Here is a 17657-nt window from a genome sequence, read left to right as displayed (position 1 = left end):
TGTTGTGGCGGCAAGAAGTCGAGGAGGCACGCCCCTCCCCCAGATCCCCACAGCTGTGTAATCCCCTCTCCTTGAGTGTGAGTGTGATCGATGGCACTCCTGTGATTAGGTTATGTCACGTGGCAGAGGTGAAGGGAATTCTGCAGATTTAACTAGGCCCTTAATCAGGGGACTTTGAACCAATCAAGAAGATCCTTGGTGAGCCTGACCTAATCAGGTGAGCTCTTTAAAAGAAGGTGTTTTTAATACAGCTCTGCTGGGGTCCTTGAAGACGTAAGCTGCTATGGGAGCTATAGCTGCAACAAAATAAGTTCTCCCACCATCCTCATGAGCTTGGAAGGGGGCCCTAAACCTCAGGGGAGACCCCAGCTTCAGACTTGTGAAACTCTGAGGAGAGAACCCAGCTCAGCGGTCCTTAGAACCTAACTCATGGAAACTCTAAAATAATAGATATTTATTGTCTTATGCTCCCCAGATTGGTTTAATGTTTAAGGCAGCAGCAGCAGCAGCAAAGTGATACAATGTATATTATGATACCTAAGTCAGGCACTAAAATAATACAACAAAAGAATATATCTAATAAGTCAACAAAAGAGGTAAAAATGGGATTATTAAAAATACCCAATTAATTTAAAAGAAGTCAGAAAAAGAAGCTAAGAGGAAAAAAGAACATATGAAACAAATAAAAAAATATGAGGCACCTGGGTAGCTTAGTTGGTTGGACGTTCGACTCTTGGCTTCGGCTGGGGTCATGATCTCGGGGTTGTGGGATTGAGCCCCATGTCAGGCTCTGCTCTCAGCGGGGAGTCTGCTTGGGATTCTCTCTCCCTCTGCCCTTCCCCTGCCATTCTTTCTCTCTTAAATGGGTAAATAAATCTTAAAAAATAAATAAATAGCAAGGTGATTTAAATGAAATGTCAATGATGACATAAAATATAAATTGTCTAGACAACTTGATCAATAGCCAGAAAATTTCAGATTGGATAGGAAAGCAAGAACCACACAGATGCTGTCTACAAGAACCCCCCTTTAAATATAAAGACAAGTAGGTTAAAAGTAAAGAGGTGAGAAAAGGAAAGAAAGTTGGTATGTCTACATTATTATCAGACAAAACAGATTTCAGAGCAAAGAACATTATAACAGATAAAGAGGGTCATTTCATAATGACAACTGCAGTTGAGATTTTAACACCTCTTACCCAATAATGGGCAGAACAAGTAGGCAGAAAGTCAGGAAGAATATTTAACATTGGGACATTACCAAGTAACCTAACCTGATTTATATTTATAGAACCCTTCACACAACAACAGCAGAATACACATGCATATTTAACTAGACAGACCATATTCTGGACCATAAAACAAAATCTCAGTAAACTTAAAAGCATTCAAGTCATAGAAAGTACGTTCTTTGGCCGTAATGGAGTTAAACTAGATAGCATTAACAAACATTTTGATACGAAAAAATATGTTTCTAAATAACTTATTGGGGCAACAGAAAAATTAATAAAGGAATTAAAAATATTTTGATCTGAATGAAAAAGAAAACATAACATGTCAAAATATGTGGGATGCAGCTAAAATGATACTTAGAGGAAATTTTGCAGCAGCAAATGCCTATATTAGAAAAAATTGATCTCAAATCATATACTCACATCAATGACCTCAGCTTCTACCTTAAGAGACTAGATCAAGAAGAGTAAATGAAACCCAAATAAGCAGAAGAAAGAAAATAATATTCAGAGCAGAAATCAATCTATGTAACAGAAAAACAATAGGGAAAAACAATGAAACAAAAAGCTGATTTTCTGAGAAGATCAACAATTTAATAAACTTCCAGGAGGACTAATCAAGAAAAAAAGAGGGAATACACAAATTACCGATATCACAAATGGGAGGGGGATATTAATACAAGTTCTAAAGATATCAAAAGAATAATAAGGAAATGTCACAGACAGCTTCATGCCAATCAATTGACAATTTAGATGACATGGGAAATTTTCTTGAAAGATACAATCTACCCAATCCCAGGAAACAAAAAACAGATAACCAGAAGAGCCCTGCACCTATCAAAGAAATGGAAATTGTAGTTAAAAACCTTCCCATCAGGAATAGGACAAGGATGCTTGCTTTCATTGCTGTTATTCAACATCTTATTGGAAATTCCAGCCAGAGCAACTGGGCAAGAAAAATAAAACATATTAGTAAAACTATCTCTACTCACAGACAATATGATCCCATATAGACAAAATTCCAAAGAACCCATACAAAAAACTACTAGAGCTAATAAACAAATTCAGTAAAGTTTCAGGGTACAAGATCAAGACGCAAAAATCAGTTGTGTTTTTATACACCAGCAACTAACACTGAAAATGAAATTAAGAAAACAATACCACTTATAATAGCATCCAAAAGAAGAAAATACCTGAAAATAAATTTAGCTAAGAACGTGGAAGACTTATATCCTGTAAACTATAAAATATTGTTGAAAGAAATGAAAGAAAATCTGAATTAAAAAAAAAAGACATCCCATGTTCATGGATTAGAAAACTTGATATCCTAAAAATGGCAATATTACTCAAAACAATCTGCATATACAATGCAATTCTTACCAAAATTCCAATGGCTTTTTTTTAAAAAACAGAAATCCAAACCCATCCTAAAATTCATATGGAATTGCAAGGGGTCCTGAAGAGACAAAAGAATCTTGAAATGAATAACAAAGTTGGACGACTCACATTCCCAACTTTAAAATTTACTGCAAAGCTACAGAACGTAGAATAAGTGGAACTTCCAAACATCACTAGTGAGAATGTATAATGATTCAACCACTTTGAAAAAGAATTTGGCAGTTTCTTATGAAGTTAAACATGAACTTACCATATTACCGAGCCATTCCACTCCCAGATATTAACCCAAGAAAAATGAAAGCATATATCCACACAAAGACTTGCATATAAATGTTCATAGCAGCCTTATTTCTAATAGTCCCAAAGTATAAACAACCCAAATGTCCTTCAGCAGGTGCAATGGTACATGTATTAGTTTGTTATCGCTGTGTAAAAAATATCACAAATTTAGTTTATGATTACCACAAACTTAAATAAACAAAAAATTACTATCTCCCAGTCTCTGTGGGTCAGGATTCTGGAACATTGTGGTTGAGTCCTCTGTTCAGGGACTCACCAGGCCAAAATCAGGGTGTCAGTAGGGGCTATCATCTTATCTGAGCATCAGAATCCTCCTCCTCCATCAAGGAATTTACACTTGTAGGACTGCAACCCTCAGCTCTAAGAGGCCACCCACCTCTGATCACCATGACAATTTGCTTCTTCAAAGCTAAGAGAACAATCTCTCTCAGGCTACAAATCTGTCTGATTTCAGGAAGGACTCAGTTCCTCGTATAGGATTCACCTGATTTGGTCAGACCCACCTAGAAGAATCTCCCTTTTCAGCAACTCAAAGTCAACTGACTAATTATCTAAAACCTCATCATAGTCAAAGGTCCCTCCTACACTCAAGGGGTGGGGATTATTCAGTGTGTGTATAGCTGGGGTAGGAATCCTGGGGGCTGTCTTAGAATGTGGCTCACCACAGAAACAAATTGTGGTATATCCATACAACAGGGATCTTGTTCAGCAATGACAGGGGGAAAGCTCTCAGTACATACAACATCGACGTACTTCAAAATAACTATGCTGGGGGCGCCTGGGTGGCACAGCGGTTAAGCGTCTGCCTTCGGCTCAGGGCGTGATCCCGGCATTACAGGATCAAGCCCCACATCAGGCTCCTCCGCTTTGAGCCTGCTTCTTCCTCTCCCACTCCCCCTGCTTGTGTTCCCTCTCTCGCTGGCTGTCTCTATCTCTGTCGAATAAATAAATAAAATCTTTAAAAATAAATAAATAAAAAATAAAATAACTATGCTGGGCACCTGGGTGGCTCAGTCGGTGAAGTGTCTGCCTTCCGCTCAGGTCATGATCCCGGGGTCCTGGGATCGAGCCCCACATCAGGCTCCCTGCTCCATGGGGAGTCTGCTTCTCCTTCTGCCTCTGCCTTTGCCCCTCTCTCTCTGTCTCTCATGAATAAAGAAAGAAAATCTAAAAATAAAAACTAAAAACATAAAATAACTATGCTGAGTGAAAGTAACTGGCTAGATACATTCAATATTTAGACTGTGGTGATGGTTTCATGAGTGTTTACATGTGTTTACATATGTGACTCATGAGTGTTTATTATATGTCAATTACACAGATGTTTAAAAATGAACTTTGTAACATCTGCTCTTTGATATAGCCCTCAGAAAACATTTAAGTACGTTTTTCTACTTTTCAAGTGTAATTTTTATGAAATTTAAATACAGGTCAGTTATTCCTCATGAAAACTTAACATTGAAACTGACATTTGTGGTAGGCACCAAAAGCACATCTATTTTGAAGACAGCCTGTATAAGGATGTATCATGAGTAAGTTTCATACTGATTACAGGCTGGAATGATAACATTTTGAAGATACTGGGTTACATAAAATAGATTACTCATCTTAATTTTTACCTTTTTTAAAAAAAATGTGACCACAAGAAAATTTCAAATTACTCACAGGGCTCCGCGATATTTCTACCGTGCAGCTCTGTTCTAGATCAGACTACCCACAGGTTCCACACGCCACAGAGGAGACAAACAGCCAAATCCAGAACGAGGGCCACTCTGCAGGACAAATGTCCCCGTTTCTCTAGGCAATCAATGGACCGAAGGCCCAAAAAAACCCCAAAACAGGAAAGCAAGCAAACAAACAAAAAAGTGGAGTGGCGAGGAAAGAAGGACTATTCTAGAAGAAAATGCAATGTGTGCAAAGTCAGATCCTGACTTGAGCCACCCAAGTGTGAAAAGATACCTTTGAAGTAACTGAGGCATCTGATTACGGACTGGCTATTCAACAACGTGAAGAAACGGTTACCAATTTCATGATTAGGTGTGTCACTGGCATCATGCTTCTGTAGATACAAGCCGTCCAGATCAGAGTCCTGGCAGGGAAGTGACAGGGTGAGGGGGCAGGCGAAGAAGCCGTGAGCTGACAGCAGGGGAGCTGGGAGATGGGGACATGGTGGTGGTTCAGATTTGCCCTATTCTTTATACATTATTATTATCCTTATCATTATTATTTACGTAGGCTCGCCACCCAGCCTCCAGCATGGAGCCCAACACGGGGCTTGAACTCACAACCTTGAGATCATGACCGGAGCTGAAAATAAGAGTCACACTGAGCCACCCAGGTGCCCCTGCTCTATTCTCTCTATGATTAAGTTTTTGAAAATTTCCATAAGAAAAAGTAAAAAAAAGAAAAAAAGAGGAAAGTCGGTGACTTTCTTCCTGAAAGTCCCAGGGGGCGTGGGTGCCGCATGACCTTGGGCTGCCCTCCCTGATGGCGCGGGGGATGAAGCCAGCAGCAGGAGGGGACGTGGGCTTCCTCATTAAGGTGAGTGGCAACAGCGCCCGTCGGTTTATTACCCCGCAACGTGCATCTGTCAACGGCGCTGCTCCTGAAATTGGTTACAGCGCCGTAACCTAATTTGTTCCCCCTCCTGACGCTCGCTGTTTGCAAAATATAAGGACATTTTCCCCCAGCAATCATTTCAGAACTGCAGCATGCAGACACTTAACGCCCTTTTCATCATCCAAAGTGCTAATACAATTTGGCTGCATTCATGCACAAACATCTGTTTTCAATCCACAGGCCACTGGGGGCCTGCACTTCACGCCCGGGACCAGCTGTCACACACTCTGTCATCTCGGGGTCTTAACCCTTTCCACCACCCCCCTTGCACGCATTCACACAAACCCCCGAGTGTGCAATGTCTTATCCTGGAGGGGCCTGTCGGAACAGCCCAGGCGTCAGAACTGCGGAGCTGTGACCTCTCCTGGCGTGGTCCGGACATGGTGCCCCTGGGGGACTCATGAGCTCCACCGTTAAGCCTCAAAGGACTGGGGAGTTCAACCATTTTCCTGGGGATACATCACAAGTAGATCTCGCCTCCCAACAGGGGCTTTGATGCGTGGTAAGCCTTCTCTGAGGGTCGGAGCCAGCCTCTCCCCCAGTCACCTGCCCAGGGTGGGTCTGGGCCTGTGACCCAGTCCAGAGCCCTGGCCCCTCCCTCCTGGCCCCTCTGCCTGCTTCTCTTGTGTCTGTGCCTCCTGGTTAAGAGGGTAAGAAGGCCCAGAGCCCTCCCACACACCGGTCACCCCCCTGCTGCACTTCCAGCCTGTGGGCACAGTGTCCTTGAGCTGCTTTCAGCCAAGATGCAGAGAGCAGGCACTGAGTTTCTGGGGTCTTTTAAAATTGGGGGGCCTGGGGCGCCTGGGTGGCACAGCGGTTAAGCGTCTGCCCTCGGCTCAGGGTGTGATCCCGGCGTTATGGGATCGAGCCCCACGTCAGGCTCCTCCGTTGTGAGCCTGCTTCTTCCTCTCCCACTCCCCCTGCTTGTGTTCCCTCTCTTGCTGGCTGTCTCTCTCTCTGTCGAATAAATAAATAAAATCTTAAAAAAAAAATTGGGGGGCCTGGACCCTTGCTCCTTCCTCCCCTCCTACCTGACCACCCACATTCTGTCCAACTCCTGATCGACCTTCCGGAGCAGCTGGGGCGTGGGCTTCTCCAGGGAGCCTCCCTTGAGTTGACCCCAGCTGCAGCTCTCCCTCACCCAGGTGTGAGCTCAGACACGCCCTGGGCCCCACACCAGGGCCCGCTGCAGGGAGGTGCCCCAGTGACCCGTGGTTCCATGAACTTAGCGGTCTTCCAAGGGGAGAGTGTGTCCCCAGAGTGCAGCCCAACGTGAGGAGTGTGGGAAGAAAATATAAGACCTCCTTTTTAACTTTTTAGCATTCACTGAAGGTGCTTTTGTTATGTAATGTTTGCTACATGAAAAGGTTACCTGTAACACATAAGTTACGAAGCATGATGACAAATTAGATGCTGGAGCCCTCCACCCAGTCAGGCAGTGAAACATTATCGATCCCTCCATTTCTTCCACCTGTGCCAGCCTCCCTACCCACCCCCACTTCCACCATTCCCACTATCTGGAATTTCTAAACATTCATTAAAAATATTTTCTCTAACTCATATAACTCAATAGCAAAAGACACCTCCCAAACAATCCAGCTAAAATGGATTATGATTAATTAATGGTTAATAATTAATTATACGTCAACTTAAAAAAAATGGGCTGAGGGTGTGAATAGATATTTTGCCGAAAAATATATACAGATGGCCAACAGGCACATGAAACGATGTCAACGTCACCCATCATCAGGGAAATGCAAATCAAAACCACAACGAGATGGCACTTCACACCAGTCAAAAGCACCTCGCACTAGTATCAAGAAGACAAGAAATGACACGTGTTGGCGAGGATGTGGAGGAAAGGGAACATTTGTCACTGTTGGTTGGAGTGTAAACTGGGGCAGCCACTGTGGAAAACAGTATGGTTCCTCAAGAAATTAAAAATAGAGCTACCCTATGATCCAGCAATTCCACTTCTAGATAAATATCTAGAATATTTATCCAAAGGAAACAAAAACACTAACTTGAAAAGATATCTGCGCCCCCATGTTCATTGTATCATTATTTACAATAGCCAAGATGTGGAAACGACCTAAGTGTCCACTGATGGATGAATGGATAGACAAAATGTGGTGTGCCACCACCAACATCACTGTCAATGGTGAAAACCTGAGAGCTTCCCCCTAAGGTCAGGAACAAGATAAGGATGTCCAGGCTCACCACTGTTATTTAACACAGTGCTGGAAATCCCAGCCACAGCAATCAGACAAGAGAAAGAAATAGTAGGTATCCAAATTATTAAGGAAGAAGTAAGACTTCTACTATTTACAGAAGACAAGATACCATCTGGAGAAAACCCTGAAGGCTCCACCAAAAAACTCCCCTTGTTATCCCTTTAATGTCCGTAGGGTTTTGGTGACTTGTGTTTTCTCCTAGTTAACTCTTGCTAAGAGTTCATCAATTTTATTAATTCTTTCAAAGGGTTTTTTCTCTATTGTTTTCTGTTTTACTTATTTTCCCTTCTTGTGAGATAATGTTTATAAAGAGACAGTAAGCACTCAGACAGGCAAGTCCTCCTGGCTGCTTAGCTCATGTCTGTCCAGTGGTCAGATGGATGGACAGATGGGTGGCTGGGTAGAGAGTGGGGCCCCGGAAAGACAGAAGGAGCAGACCGGTCACACCACCTAAAGACAGCTCTGACCGTAAACATCTCACACCATAAACAGCATTGACCGAGCTCGAGGCCCACCTGGGCTGGGTGACGCTGTGAGGTCCCCTTACGTCCCTGAGCCTCTGTTTTTCCCAAGGACGCACGTCCCCCCTCGCTGGCAAGGCGAGTGCTTCTACCATCAGAGAGAAGTGTTCATTTTATTTTATTATTATTTGGCCAAACTCTGTGGCTTTTGAATGCTCTTTGGATTTAAAAACAAATGAACCATTTGCTGACCAAATAAATCAAGGAAATCTTCATGCTGTAGGGGCAATATTTCCCTTATTTCGAGAGGCTGCGCTCCTTCCTGCCCTTGGGGAGATCTGGTGCACGTAAAGCAGGGATTCACCAATGAGGGTGACCCCCGGGGCAGGACGGGAAGGCCTTTAACTGGCAATGCTGGGGCTTGTGGTGGCTTTCTTCAAAAATAATACAACTAAGGCAGCCCTCACCCCCAGTCAGGGGCCTTTCACAGACGAGTCCTTAAGACACTTTCTGGCTGAGTTTACATGGCTTGGTGATGTGGGGCGTACTCGGTGGCGGTGGCCTGGGTAGTAAGGCCTTAAGGAAGTCATGGAGGCAGACGTGCCATACGTGAGAAGGCTCCCTTTTGCAGGCCCGAGCCCAGGGAACTCTGCTGGGCAAGGGAGGGCCAGCCCCCCCTCTTGCCATCACGACTGAAAGTGAGGGACACACACTGGGTCCCTAAGAAGGGAAGGAAATGCACACACACTGGATGCCTACTCGGGACCAGACACTGGCATTATGGGCCCCATTTGGTGTCTAGAACCCAGAGGGATCCCCCAGAGAGGAAGCAGGGGGTTCAACCCGGCCTTCTGCTACCTCTGGTTCCTCGAGGAATCTTTGGGGGGCTCTGCATGGAGGGGGCATGGTGGGCACGGTGACATGGACAGGAAGGGGACCAGGAGGGATGACCGGATGGTGGGAGGGGAAACTGAGCCAGGACACCCCAGTAAAGCCTGCAGCCCCAGGGCCCCGGCCTCTCCTCCCCACCGCCCCTCCCCACACCATGGCTGGCAGCTGTCCGGCCCCCAGGAGGCCACAGGATGGGCTGGTGGAAGGTGGCCTTCTCTTCCTAGATACGCATGCCTCTCTGTAATCTTAAAACAACTTCGACCCAAAACACTGAGCCTGAATCGAGGTTTGAGGAAAGAGTTCGACGAATCCAGATTATGGGAGAAAACTGACGTGAAGCCTTCAGACCCACGTCAGGAAAGATGAACAATATGGAGGGACGGTGGTGGCTGGAAAGATTCTAGTAAACACGACAAAGACATGCGACGCGTGACCATCAACTGGATCCTGGGTGCAAAGATAAGGCCCCGAAGGACACTTCTGGTGAGAGCTGGTTGTGGACTGTATAGGAGAAAGGTTTCTGTGTTGACCTTCTTGAGGGTGATACCTGCACTGAGATTCTGGAGAACGTCCTTGCTCTAAGGACATGCTGCTGTGTTTGCTCTCACACGGTTCAGCGGAAGTCATGAGCCCTGAGATACACACGTGCTGCTGGGGGTGAATGAGGAATGGATCCAGGTGGGGGAGTATACCATTCTGTATGAAGCCTTCGGAGCAAAAAGCCTGGGGACACCTCCAGGTCCCTGGAGATAAGGGCAGCCACCTAAATGTGGATGGACCAGGGGAGCAAAGGAAACCGGCCACACTCAGGTCTGGAGCTCAAAAGGGACAGAAGTTGTGTGGGACCAGAGTGGGCTGTCTCAGAAACGCCCTGCTTCTAGAGGATGTGGCTCAGAGGTGGAGGCCCCTAGAGGGTTGGGGGTAAAGGGACAGGAGGAGGTGGCATGGGGAATTCAACGGCCTACAGAAGCAAAAGCGAAGGGTAAATTCAGCAGACAGCTAACCATCCAGCATCCCGGGCAACTCCAAATAAGGGTCATGCAGTTCCTGAAACCAACACAAGAGGGCACTCCTAAACTAAGAAACCTGAGGTTCCCCAAATCCCTGGATGCCTACATTTGTCTATTACTAGCAGTCCCCACAAACAAGAAGACATTTCTAAGTTAACAGAAGGTAACAGACGATAACCACACAAAAGCGATATAAGGAGCTGACAATCGTTCTCCCCACAAACCCACTTTCCAGGGGAACAATGTGACACAGCATCCTGACTTGAGCGAACTTAAGAAAGCATTCTGAGACATGACAAAACACCTTAAGAATAAATTTGAAAACTCCAAACAGAGATGAACACACACAGAGAAAAAAAGGTAACCATGAAACCAGAATTGCCCAAACTCAGGTGAGAAAATGAAAAACACAACATCATCTCAGAAGTGAAGACTCAACCAGATGCTCTCTTAGGGAGAATAGATTTGACTGAGATTTTTTTTTTTTTTAAAGATTTTATTTATTTATTTGACAGAGACAGCCAGTGAGAGAGGGAACACAGCAGGGGGAGTAGGAGAGGAAGAAGCAGGCTCTTAGCGGAGGAGCCTGATGTGGGACTCGATCCCAGAACGCTGGGATCACGCCCTGAGCCGAAGGCAGACGCTTAACGACTGAGCCACCCAGGCGCCCTGACTGAGATTTTAATAAAGCTCACTGAGGAGAGGAAGGAAAACAACCACAAAACCAAAATGAAATAAAAATAGGAGTAAAGAGGATGATGCAGAAAATGATAGATACAGAAGATGGGCAAAAAAGATCTAGTATACAGACATAGCGTTGGAAGAAAAACAGCACAATTCACATTATAATCATTTTCCAAGAAAACTTTCTGGAAATAAAAAGACGACTTGAGTCTGCATATTCAACTTCTCCCCTGAAGTCACCTGACCAAGTCGGTACTGAGTGGGCAACTCCAAGGTATTTCTTAGTGAAAATATTAGACTTTAAAGGTAAAGAAGAAAAAAACCCTTTGGAGCTCCAGGAAAAATGATGAAGTCACTCCAAAAGGAAGAAGAGTGTGTTTATATCAGACTTCTTGACAACAGCATGCAAGCAATACAACCCAGAGAAACACTGTAACGAGTTCAAGGAAAGCAAGTGTGAGCCAGGATTTTATAACCAGCCAAACTATCCTTCAGCCACCAAGGGTACAGAAAACCATTTCAACAGGAAGGAAATCAGGGGATGTTGTACTGACAAGTCCTTCTGGGAGAAGCCATCAGAAGTGACGCCGTATCAGACCCAGGAATGACTGGGGAGACCGTAGCGAAAATAAATATTAGCAAGTCAAATCCAACACCATTGTGCAGGACAGACTCTCAAGGGCTCACTATGCCTGTTTCCTGGCATTCATGCTCTTGAGTGTGGATGGAACCTTTCCTCTAACCAACAGAATACGGCAAGCCAATGGGATGTCAATTCTGTGATTCTGTTATATAAGACCCTGTCTTGCTAGATTTTCTCTGGAGACTCTCTTTCCTGGCCTGATGGAGCAAGAGGCCGTGTCGAGGAAGCCCATGGGGCAAGGAACTACAGGTGGTCCCTGGTAACTGCGGGTGACTTCCAGAAGCTAAGGATAGATTCCAGCCAACCACAGTCAGGCAACTGGAAAGAAGTGAACACTCCTGGCAACTATATGAATAGAAAAGCAGATCTATTCCCAGTTGAGCTTCTAAATGAGGACCCAGTCCTGGCCAACACCAGCAAGAACCCAGCAAAGCCGTGCCAGGACTTTGGATCCACAGAAACTAGGAGATAATGGGTGTGTGCTGTTGTAAGCTACTGCGTTTATGATAACTTATTACACAGCAAATAGATGGCTCACATAACCATATTAAAACATCATATATCATGCCCAAGTGCTTCCATTTCAGGAAGGCAAGGATGGCTTAATACTCATATTTAGTAAACTTTGTGTCTTATTGTTTGCCTTATCCTCTCATCCTGGACCCGAAATTAGGAAATCCATTAATATGATCCATCTCCTTGTGCTTGCTTCGGCAGCACACGTGCTGGAGTTGGAACGATAAAGAGATCACCACTGGCCCTGCACGAGGATGGCACGGAAATTTGTGAAGCATTCCATATTTTAAAAATATATATGATTCATCGTATTCATAGTGCTAGGGGAAATATCATATAATAACCTCCACGTAGGTCTTCAATGAAAATCAATATTCATTCCCTGATTTTAAGAAGCCACCCAATAAAATAGAAATTAAGGTATACTCCCACATACATATACATTGATCTCCCTATCCCCTATCCTAAAGTCAGCATCTCTCCTAACCGGGGAAGACTAGAGGCTTTTTACTAAGCTCAGGAACAAGGGAAGGAGGCTCCTTTATATTCAATATTTAATTCTGAATTGGAGGTATTTAGCCAATTTCATTAGGGAAAGCAAGTAGATGCACAAAACTCAGTGAAGAAGAAGTAACATTTTCAGATGACAGCATACCTAAACTCCCTAAAAGAACTGATGAAACTGACAACAAATGGTAGATAGACGCAAAACAACACACGCACGCACACAATGACCCATTCAAGATACGACAGAAGGAAAAAATTTATAAGAGCAACAAACAAAGCCAAGTACCCATGAATAAACTTAACAACAACAATAAAAAAAAGCGAGGAAAATTCCAAAATGCTCCCAGAGGCGGTTTTGAACAAGTCAAAGACTAAGTCGTCTTAGACACACATTCCGTGGTTTGGGGTAAGATGGCTCAACTTGATGATGGTGTCAATTACCTTGAAGAGCATCTGTCAATGTGATATGATCCCAACAGATAAGAGCGTCCGCAGGCAGGAATAGCTAGGATACCCCGAACAAAACAGAGAGGGAGGACCGCTAGCCCTACCAGATATTCAAACACAGTAATGGGAGTTGAGTTCAAGCTCTCCCTCCTATTGCAATAATTGTGGAAAAGTTCCCCCTTGCCGTGCACACATACATGCACACATGTGCACACACGTGGACACACACGCAATGGCACCTTTGCAATTTCCACCATGGGGGACCAGCACATGAAGGGATAGAGCTACTGAGACAGAGTTGAAAGCCCAAGCATAGGTCCAGTGCATCTGGGGGTTTATTATAGGATACAGGTGCATTTCAGAACACTGGGGAAAGACGGCCTCTTCAATACACAGTGTCGGGATAGATAGACATTTGGAAAAAGATTCAATGGGCCCCATAAACCGAGTACAAAACAAACTAGCGTTGGAAAACATGGGTAGATTCCATACAGATTCCATACAGAACAGCCTTTCTAACTAGGATTCAAAATCTAGATGCCATTAAAGAAAGATTAAATCAAATATATTAAAATGAGAAAGTTTTTAATGGCAAAACCCATCATAAACAAAATTTAAAAAACCTGGGAGAAACGTTTGCAATGGTAATAAAGATAAAACACCAATCTCCCTAATATGTATTTAAACAAACTTTTAAATCCAAGCGCGAAATAAAAAGACCCCAAATCCAATAGGAAGCGGGGAATATAGATGGACAGGCAGTTCACAGAAAATTCAGTCACTTTTGAACACATACACATAGATGGCCACTGGCACTCCTAATAGGCATGTAAATTAAAATGCACTGAAATGCTATTTCCCGGGGCTCAGGAGAGTGGCCAGGGTGCGGGGGGAGGGGTCGGGGGGGGGGACCCACGCTGCCATAGGTTGCTGCGGGGAGAGGGGAATTTGGGAGTAGCTCACCAATAATACATATTACCTCCTACTTCTAGGAATTAAAGATACACTGCCACAAATGCTAACAACATATGTGCAAGGCAATCCTTTCCTATTGTTTGGAATAACAAAAGCCTGGAAAAAGGCCAAATGTCCATCCGTAGAGGGCAAGCAGAGTTAAGCACGAAGCACCCCCTCCGGGAGTTGCAGGTAGCTGCATGAAAGAATGAGAGTCTCTGTGGACTGCTAAGGAGGTCTTTTTAATTGCAAAAAGCCAAAAAGTATGTAAATGTTTTACATACTCAAAAAAATAAAATTATATCATAAAGGTTAAATAAAAGGGAAGAAAACCAAATTGCAGGCAAACAGAAAGAGATGAAGCTATGGGTATAATCAAATCAATAGCGCACTGGCACAGTGCTGACGACACACCCAAAGACATCCTGAACTTGACCTGGTCGGTCTGGGGAGGCAGTGGTTTGGATGTAGTGACTCTAAAACTCCATGGGGTGTATTCTAAGACTGTGCAGAGGATTATATATATTGATGTTTGGGGACAACCAGGTTCTGAGTGTGGGAGGAAGATGAAAATACTAATTTTTAGTTAAAAAAAAAAAAGATTTCTTGCCTCGGTGCAATGAGCAGGCCTAGAGACAAAATCAAAGAGAGCGCATCTAACATCCGAATACTCTTTTCTGAAACCCACCCCCACTAAAAGGCACCGAGGCTTCTTGGAGAAGTGGCTGACTCTAGGTCTGGGTCAAAATACTCGTGAGAGCTGGAACATCGCTCAAAGACTTATGGGGACATGACTAAAGGGCACCGAGAGCACCCAGCCCAAACATCCAGCAGCATCCCATCTCAGCTCTGCAAACTCTGGGCGGGTGCCGCTCCCCCGCTGGGCACAGGGAGATCTGAGAGCAGCAGGGACCCACCCAGGACTTGCAGGGAGTGGGGCAGTGAGTGCTGGAGCCCAAACCAGGCTCCCTTGTCCACCAGAGCAGACAACCCCACCCCTGGCAGAACACACCACCCTTCTCAAGCCTTCTGGTGCTGTGGTGGCTGCAGCCCCATGAGGATGGGGGTGACTCCACATCCGGTGGGTTGGCTCTTCCTTGAAGATCCTGAGTGGGCTCCAGCAGCCTCCACCCTGCTCCCTGTCCTGCCCCGTGAGTCCTCTCTACCCACTTTGGGGGAATCCTTTACGTACACAGACTCTAAGCACACGGCACCCAGAGGAAAATTCAAACTCCATGGCACTCCTCATTGGCTCTGTTCCAGTTCCTCCCACTCACCACCTGTGTCTGCCTCAGGGGCCTCGCAACTGCTGTTCCCTCAAACCTTTCCAGTGGACTCTGCCCTTGCAAGTGCATCCCAGCCAGTGGTCACTGGGTGGAGACTCTCCCTGACCCTCCCTGACCAGGCTAAGGCTAGGCCCCCACCCCAGTCTCTCTCTGCCCCCCAAAACCCTGTTTTATTTTCTTACTAGCAGGTATCCTCTGCCAGGACCTCAGTTTTTTCTTTGATTACTTGCTCAGCTTCCCTAAGCACTTCCTGGGGCTGGGAGCAGACAGCACACAGCTGGGGCTCAGTGAATGTTCTGGGTGAGTGAGTGGACAACCTCAAGCCTCTCCTGGGCACCTGGCACAATGGCTGGAGTATGGCTTGTAGAGCCAATCCTACTGTGGCTGGAAACCCAGCTTTGTCACCTCCTAGTCCTGTGACCTTGAATAAGTCCTGTCACCTCCCTAAGCCTCAGTTACTTCCACTGAGAGATGGAGACCCAGCTCCTGCCCACAGGTAAATCTTGCCAGGGCACTTCTGTGGGGACTGAAGCTCAGCAGAACATCTGCCTCCAGGGCCCAGGAGGCAGGAGGGAAGGGGCTGGGGTGAGACCCTCCACCTCCTCAAGCTGCCTTGTCTGCCCCTTCCACACTGCCCCCTCCAACCCTGCACACACAGCATGGGGCAGGGCTGGGAGCACCCTCGCCACCTCCCCCGCAGGCCTGCCTTTCCCTCCCTGAACGCGGGCAGGAGTGGACTAGGGGTCCCCGACCCTGTCTGCTGTGAGGCGTACACTCAGAACCCGAAACTGACCCCACTGTCCCTGCAGGCTCTCTGATGGTGGCATTGATTGTATCCTCAATCCCATCCCAGCTTCGGAGACATCCTCTTCTCCCCTTCTTTACAAACACCCGGCAAGCCAGCTGTTCCCATTTCATAGCCCGGGAAACTGAGGTCGGGCGCGGGGTGGAGGCCTTGGGTCCAGGCTGGCTTTTCCTGCCACTCGAGTGGCTGCAGAAGCTTGCTGCTCACCCAGAGTGGAGTGGCGGGGGGCGCGCAACAGAGCCTGTCTCTCGCTCCGGTGGCCAGGGGGGTGTGCCCTCCGCCGGTGGCTTCCCCGCCACCACCCCGGCGCACGCACCCGCAGCCCCCTGCCGCTGTCCCCCACCTCCGCCGCGCCGGCCGCACACTCCCGCGCCGCGTTTCCCGGGCCCCCCCGGCTTGCCGGCCACGCGCACTGTCACCCGCGCGCGCACCTGTGCCCCGGGTCAGGCCCGCGCGTCCCCGCGCAGCGGTCCGGACGCCCGCCGTCCCCGCCCGTTCTCCGTCCCGCACCTCCCGCCCCGGCACCCGCGCCCCTCCGCCGCCCGCAGCCCCTCCCCGGCGCCCGCAGCCCCGCGCCCTTGCCCGCAGCGCCCGTGTTCCGCCCGGCCGCGCCCCCACTCACCGGCTCCCGGCGCGCCCGGACCCTGGTCCCGGCCCATGGGCAGCGCCCGCCGCGCCCGCTGCGAGCCGCGGCGCCTTGGACCCGGGGCGCTGCCCGCCGCACGCTGTCAGCGCGGTCCCGGGCGCAGCCCGCCGTGCGCTGGCGGCCGGCCCCAGAGCGGCGCGGCGCGGCGCCCCCTCGCGGCCGCACGGAGGAGCGCGGGGCGCGCGGGCCGCGGGGTGGGGCTGCGGGCGCCCTGGCCGCGCGGCGCCCTTCCCGCTCCTCTCCTGGGGCCTCCTGTTCCGCTGGCGGCCCTGCCCACGCGCCTCTCCTCTGCTCCAGACCTCAGGGTCAACGCCAAGCAGGGCCGTCCGCTTCGGCTCACCTCCCACCCCTGTGGCCAGGACCCACTATGAGCATCATTGACTGCTCCCTTGAGCGTGGCTCTTGCTGGGCCATGAACCCGAACTACCCCCACCAGCTCTCTCACCTGGCAGACCCCTAGCACCCTGAGACCCTGGTTCACTCCTTTCCTCAGTGTGGGGCCCTGGTCGCGCCTCTGGCCTCTCCTTCTGAGATGGCCACTCAGCTACGTTTTGTCTGTGTCCCCGAGTCCTGTGGGCACAGAGTGGGCATCAAGGGGACGGGGAAGCTGCACATACCTCCCCCCCTCGACTGCCCTCCGTGGGGGTAGGGATGGCAGGCCCAGGAACTGGCCCACAACTCTGAGCATGCTGGGTGCTAGAAGGATAACGGTGTGCTATTTCACTTTTAGAACGGAGGAGGGAGACTGAACAGGATTGGTGCCCTTTCTCAGCTGGCTCCACCTGGACATTTAAAACGAAGCCAAAATAATTCATTGGCTCATGAAGCATTAAAAAAAAAAAAAAAAAAAAAGCCAAGGCATGCTGCTTTCAGGAATAGTTAGATCCAGGTGCTGCAACAAAAAAATGGGAATCCACCTCCCCCATCTCCCAGACCCACTGTGGCAGAACGGCCCCCAGCAGCCTTGAGCTGACACCCTTGGAAAGAGCACGCCTGCGTGATAGTTCTGGCAAGAGCCCAGGGCT

General features: G+C 47.6%; 1 non-coding gene across 1 annotated transcript; it reads left to right on the top strand.

Annotated features, from left to right (window-relative positions):
• The first annotated feature begins 12172 nt into the window (after positions 1-12172).
• LOC113261964 (U6 spliceosomal RNA) lies at positions 12173-12276 on the top strand. Its single transcript, XR_003318569.3, has one exon. It is a non-coding gene; the product is annotated as a U6 spliceosomal RNA (small nuclear RNA).
• The last annotated feature ends 5381 nt before the right edge of the window (positions 12277-17657 follow it).

This window comes from Ursus arctos, unplaced genomic scaffold (genome assembly GCF_023065955.2).
Source record: "Ursus arctos isolate Adak ecotype North America unplaced genomic scaffold, UrsArc2.0 scaffold_5, whole genome shotgun sequence".
Classification (NCBI taxonomy): domain Eukaryota; kingdom Metazoa; phylum Chordata; class Mammalia; order Carnivora; family Ursidae; genus Ursus; species Ursus arctos.
Note: the sequence above shows the minus strand (reverse complement) of the source record. Positions and strands in the feature narration are given on the sequence as shown.